At 39.5% G+C, this 6700-nt stretch overlaps 1 long non-coding RNA gene across 1 annotated transcript; it reads right to left on the bottom strand.

Annotated features, from left to right (window-relative positions):
- Positions 1-1393: 1393 nt before the first annotated feature.
- LOC107779428 (uncharacterized) lies at positions 1394-3988 on the bottom strand. Its single transcript, XR_012702683.1, has 5 exons — positions 3597-3988; positions 3356-3493; positions 2347-3204; positions 2139-2234; positions 1394-2059 (listed from the first exon to the last, which is right to left on the bottom strand). It is a non-coding gene; the product is annotated as an uncharacterized LOC107779428 (long non-coding RNA).
- Positions 3989-6700: the final 2712 nt, after the last annotated feature.

The following is a 6700-nucleotide window of genomic DNA, read 5'->3' as shown; positions in this document are numbered from 1 at the left end:
CAGTCGTGTGACTAGAGACTGTTCGAAGACCACATTTGGCACCTATGACCAGTGATCTCCCTAGAAATGGATGGACCAAACTAAGATTCTCTATCCCGAAGACAGCTTCTCTCAAGAAATGCCTAGGTCTGGGGACCCCGTTCACATTAAATATCTGTAAAATTATAAAGAGAAAATCTCTCATGCACCAGTTCTTGGGTCATATTTCAAGTCCTTACACTCGTATAAAAAATCTTGAAAGGCGGAGACTTGCTTATGTTTTTCAAATAACTTATGCCCCAAAATAAAGAGGAGACGTCTTTTTCATAGGCGGTGAAAATGGTAAAAAGCCCTAAAATGAAACTTTAACCAATTTCGTAAATATTTGATAAGTTCATCCCAAAAACTACCTAGGTTATATCAACCTATAAGACTGCAATAATTATAACTTTTAATATACAAAAACAAACAATAATAAGTACAATTAAACAGGTCATTTATTACCAAAAGCTCAAAATGCCCATAATACATATAAAATGAAAATACATTACAAAAAAGACCTTCATAGGTCTCTTGATCTCGGAAAAGGTGCTTGAGAGGAAGAGAAGAAAGAGATGAAGAAGGTGCAACTGAGAGAACTAGAGGTGAAGGATTTGCTTCATTACCCTCGTTCCAGGGGACTCAGCGAGTTGAATAAGGTCGCGTCTTTATTTTCTTTTTCGTCTTCATTATCGGACCCTTCGGAGTCATCAGAAGCAGAGGAACTCGTGGGCCTCGTCCTCTCAATAATGTCATCCACCTTAAAAATCTCCTCATCCAAGGACTTAGAACGAATCTTATAGAGGACTTTTTGATGAGCCAACGAGTAGGCATACTTTTTATCCTCTTCTGCCTCATCTCTAGTCGTCTTCAACTTCTAGGAAACATCGACTCGCTGGGATTAGAATTTGTTCCTCTCCATATCAAATATTTTTAGAGCCCCTTTTAGCTCGTTTACCTCATTGGACAGCCCCAGCACCAATTCTCCAGGGCCTTCCTCTTGGAGATAGCCTTGCTCCGTTCTTCAACCAGACTAATATATTGGTCCTCAAACTTCTAGATAATGACTTCAAGATCCTACACTTTCTGATCCAGCTCTCTGAATTTCTATGAAAACTCTAACTCTTGAGCCTCATTCTCCCGCTCTAGTTAGCGGATATTTTTGAAAGCTTATTTGATCTCTACGGACATAGCTTCCTTCTTTGAATCCCTCTTGGCTAGGGTTTTTGTCAACCTCTAGATCTCTTTTTCTTGCTCACGCCAGATAGCATCACTTTTTGCAATTCTTGCATACAGTTCTGCTGCTGTCAGGTTGAGCTAAAAATAGGCCATTGGAAAAATGAGAAAATAACATGAATCGGCAAAAAAAGAGATGTTTGGAACTTCACTTTCAAACCAGATTATATTACATAATTTTCTAGGGCTTTTATCGAATCCCTAACCATGAATTCTTATTCCAAAGACCCAATAAAACCTTTGAACTATGGAATAATCTTCTTGGGCCTACAAAAAATGTTCACATACAAAGGTATTTCTACCAGCACTTGCCTCTTTGGAATAGTAAAATCTTTGGGTTCGGAGCATAGGGATATCTTAGGACAAGAACTAAAGTATGAATCTACCTCAGACCCGACGGAACTAAGTTTAGGCCCCTCTAGAAGGACCTCACTTGACTCACCTAATCCCTCGAACAGGAGTGTCGTAGTTTTCCATCCGACATCTTTTTTTCTTTGTCGGGTCTCCGCTTTGGGGGTGATTTTGGCTTGTCATTATTCTTGATGAGAATGGTAGGAGTAGCAAGAGGAAGGATAAGTTCATCTGCATGGGATCATCCCCGAGCCGGGAAAGAGTTACTGAAGACAAGACCCGAGGATTGTCTCCCCCCTCTTTCTCTTGAGTCCCCTTTTAAAGCTCTTCGTCTGCTTATTTGGTTTAGGAGCAGAACGCCCTTCTTTGCTGGATTTTCTCTTCGGCAAGGATGACTGTTGGACAAGATCAATGACCTCGATCCAAGTTGATGATGATCTCCTAGATCCGGCGCCTGCACCAACAGAAGGGGAGTATCAGAAATCTCAACGAGAAAGAGAAGTTAGAGTACTCTGGGGTTGAAAAATCCATACCATAATTTTTAAACTCTCATCTTTTGATGGCAGAGATCACTTTCCACGTTCTCACTTGTATCTTCATCGACTTCAAAAAAATTTCGACCCACTCCTCTAGAGCCGAAAGTGAACCAGTGGCAGAATCCATAGCGGTTGCCCATCATAAAGGTTAGAAGATTCTAATCTAAAAGGTAAAATAAAAATAAGAAAAAAGGAAAGAACTTACATTTGAAATTCCACTTCTCCAGAAAGGGGAGGTCATTTTTGCTTGAAATATTTGGGTTGGTACTCTAACGAACCTCTCATATCATATACAGTCGAAATTTTCCTCTACATTGGCAATAAGGGTGTAGGTACCCCGATTCACCAACATTATCATCGACCCCTTATAAAGCTTGGGGCAGTAAATTTACATGAGATGCTTGAGAGTAAAGTTTTCTCGTGCCTTTTTATCAAGGAACTTCAAGCATGCCACTGATCACTACACATCTGGTCCAAGTTGACCTAGGCAAATATTGTATGCCTTGAAAAAGAATGCTTCACCATCGGATCGATAGCCAGCTTAAAACCGAGGGTGAACAGGTAAGTAAATACAAATGAGGAACCCTCTCGATGTGTGATTATGTTCTCATTTTCTTCAGGCAGGAAAATCTGAACCTTACGTTCCCAGGCACAGTCTTTCAGGATTGGCTGAAGGTGTTTTTCCAGTAAAGCTTTTTTTGGAGCACTGCTCCAAGGAACACATGGACTAATGAAATTGATTGTCTACGGGAGAACCTCTACAAGTTTTAGCTCGTTGTGCTTTTTCTTTCCTTTGTCAGAGGTTATGTCGGCCTTTCCCTTTCTTGGCAGGGACTGGAACCAATTCCGTTGTGGGCCTGGCAGCCTGAACAAATCTACCTTCGTCGACGGAGCTGGTGACCCCTCTTTTACCATCGTGGTAGATTTGGTTGCCCTGCCTTTCCTAGTAAGTGTGAACGACTCTTTCACCATCATCTCCTTCACACCTGCAGTGATCGCCGGTAGAGAAGCAATGGTTGTGCTCTTGACGATTAATGTCACTTCATGAGCTCAGACTAAGTACCTTGAAAGCCATTAGAAATGGTGATAAAAAGAGAAGAAAAAAATGAGAAATGAAAAAGTTGAAGGTTTCTTAGAAACAACAGTGAAGTTGCAGGAAAAATTTCAAATAAGATGTTCAAGTAGTAAGAAGAGAGGAAAGGATCGAGTCTTACAGGCAAGGTCATCATGACCTTGATAATTTCTGTGGTGTCAAAACCCGTTGAAGACCGCCACATATCCGAAGATTTAAATGAATGTGATTGGACATCCTTTCAGATTTAAAATGATGACAGTTGCGTGGTAAATTCTGCCTAAAAAGTTCTTTTGGAACGCGCCAAAGATCATACTACTCTTCGATAATTCTCGAGAATTATTCGAAAAATGAAAGGACTATCTGTATTAGTAAAATCTTACCTTGACACGTGGATAGTTCACATGGAGACACCATGTTGCTTGGGATAAGTTTTGCCGCGGGGATGAACGAACATAGGATGTTTGCCATCACGAGAATTATCTTTGATCTGGCAGCTCCTTTCTGGGGAGATAAGAGCAGTGCTCGATAAAAGCACTCCAAAGATGACTGTAGGGATCCATTGATAAAGCTATAGTTTGAAGTTTTGCTTGGTCTTCAACTGCCTCCAAATTATTCATGATCCACTCATATTCACTATGCCTGACGTTTATCCCATAACCGGCGAGTATATCAGCCACTAAGAACCACCCAGAGCAACGTGTAAGAGTGGAACTAGAGATGTGAACGTTAGGCTTAGGCTATAACTACATGTGGTTCTCTCACTTGTATATTCATTCTGATTCTGTTCTACTTACTCACTCTTATTAGCTACTGTATTTTGCTCTTGTTAAGCCGGGCAGTCAATCTTTAGTTTGCAATATTGTGGCTCATAAATGTTGGAAAAAAATAATAATCCCGCCCAGAAATAATATCCACGAAAATAATAATAACATAAAAGAGTAACAACGACACCAACTCTTTTAACGAGGTAAATATAATACTCGAGCGGAGCAATATTACCATTATAATATTACAACTTAGCAGTGTCAAGAGACTACTATAATTTTTAAAGAAATAACACTCTTTATTTAAAACACCTCACTACAATATTACTACCACTCACTATTTATCTCACAGACAACAATCTGTGGATTACTCTCACTGCTTAGCTTTCTGCTTAACTTCTCTTTGTTTTGGTGTATTAAACGGAGAGGGAAGCATCTCTATTTATAGGAAAATTTTCCAACAAACCAACCAATCATATTGGCTCATTCAACAAGCCGCCCAACTTGGCTTCAGCCGCCCACCTGCTTTCTGCCACTTTTTTATCCTTTTCTTTATTTCATTTATGGGTCCCACAAATCTCCCCCTTAATTTTGAATTTTCTTAGTCATTCCAAGTCTTGATCTCAACCTCTGAAAATCTTCGAACTTGAGAGGCTTTGTAAATATATCCGCAACTTGATAATGAGACTTCACATATTTGAGCTCGACTTCCTTCTTGACAATGCATTCTCTGATGAAGTGATACCTTGTGTCTATATGCTTGCTTCGATCATGATACACCGGATTCTTCACGAGTGCATGTGCGGATTTGTTATCAATACAAATCTCTGTAGTTTCAATTTGTGATAAATTGAGCTCCTTCAACAATTTTCTCAACCAAATAGCATGACATGTACAAAATGTTGCTGCTATATATTCAGCTTCACAAGTCGAGAGAGTAATAATGGATTATTTTTTTGAACTCCAAAAAATAACAGTATCACCCAAGAAAAATACAAAATCAGTTGTATTTTTTCTATCATCAATATCTCCCGCATAATCACTATCACAAAATCCCATAAGGTCGAAATCACTAGAAGAAGAATAAAATAACCCAAAATCAATCGTACCTTTTAGGTAACGAAGAATTCTTCTAGTGACTTTCAAATGGGTGGAGGTAGGAGCTTCCATGAAGCGGCTTACTACTCCAACTGCAAAGAGTATATCTGGCCAGGTACAAGTCAAGTACCTCAAACTTCCTGCAAGACTTTTGAAAAATGTGGGATCAACATTTTCTCCTTCATCAAACTTGGACAATTTTGTCCCATTCTCTATCGGTGTGTTCACGGGGTTGTAATCGAGCATGTTGAACTTCTTCAAGATCTCCTTCGTATAGCTTTCTTGAGAGATGAAAATTTCATCCTCCATCTGCTTCACTTCTAGGTCCAGGTAGTATAACATGAACCCTACGTCTGTCATCTCGAACTCACGGGACATATCTTTCTTAAAAGTTTCAAACAAAATTGGATTATTACCCGTGAAAATACATCATCAACATAAACACAAACAAGCAAGATATCTTCATTAGTATGAACTTTAAGGTAAAAAGTATATTCATGGAGACAACGAGTAAACCCATTGTCTTGAAAATACTTGTCGATGCAACTATTCCATGCTAGTGGGGCTTGCTTCAATCATATAAAGCTTTCTTCAACCACAACACTTTATCTTCATGGTTTTTGACCACGAAGCCCAATGGTTGTTCAACATAGACTTCTTCTTCAAGATAGCCATTCAAGAAGGCTGACTTGACGTCTAGTTGATGGATCTTCCACTTCATTTGCCCCCTCAAAGAGATCAGCAAACGAATCGTCTCCATGTGGGCAACAGGTGCATAGACTTCTTCATAGTCAATGCCTTTCCTTTGCTTGTAGCCATTAGCCACAAGTCATGCTTTGTATCTCTCCACATCTTCATCAGCATTCTTCTTTGTCTTGTATACCCACTTTACTCCAATTGCACGATGACCCTTGGGAAGAGTTGTTAACTCCCAAGTGTTGTTCTTCTCTATTGACTCGATCTCCTCCTCCATGGCTTGTCTATACCTTTTATCTGTAACAGCTTCATCAAAGTTTATTGGTTCACTGTCAGCAAAGAGACAATATAAAAAATCAAAATTAGTAACTTCTTTCGTGCCATCATAGAGCTCTTGAATGCTCCTTGTTCTTTGAGGTTGCTCATTTGAACTTTGTTGAGAAGAAGGAGATGCAACATTGGTTGGATAAGGAGGTGGAGTTGTATCCTGCACAAGTTTCATGGTCTCTGGTTCTTCTTCATCGCCAAAGTATGGAAGAAAATCATATGAAGTTTCTTCCTGAGCTTCCCAATTCCATGCCAATTCTTCATCAAATTCAACATCACGACTCAACACCATCTTGCCGCTACTTGGGTTGTATAGCTTGTAACCTTTTGAACTTGTATCATAGCCAACAAACATATTCTTGACACTTCGATCATCAAGCTTCGCTCTCCCTCGATGTGGCACATGAGCATACGCTATGCTCGCAAAGATTCTCAAGTGCTTGACACTTGGCTTTCTTCCACTCAATGCTTCTTGAGGGGTTTGATCTCTAACATTCTTTGTTGGAGACCTGTTGTTCAAATAAACTTCACAAGATATAGCTTCTGCCAAAAATTTCTTGGGCATATTTTTAACTTTTAACATACATCTAGCTATATTA

The sequence above is a fragment of the Nicotiana tabacum genome, chromosome 19 (genome assembly GCF_000715075.1).
Source record: "Nicotiana tabacum cultivar K326 chromosome 19, ASM71507v2, whole genome shotgun sequence".
In the NCBI taxonomy this organism is placed as follows: Eukaryota; Viridiplantae; Streptophyta; class Magnoliopsida; order Solanales; family Solanaceae; genus Nicotiana; species Nicotiana tabacum.
This window is presented reverse-complemented; position numbering and strand designations above follow the sequence as displayed.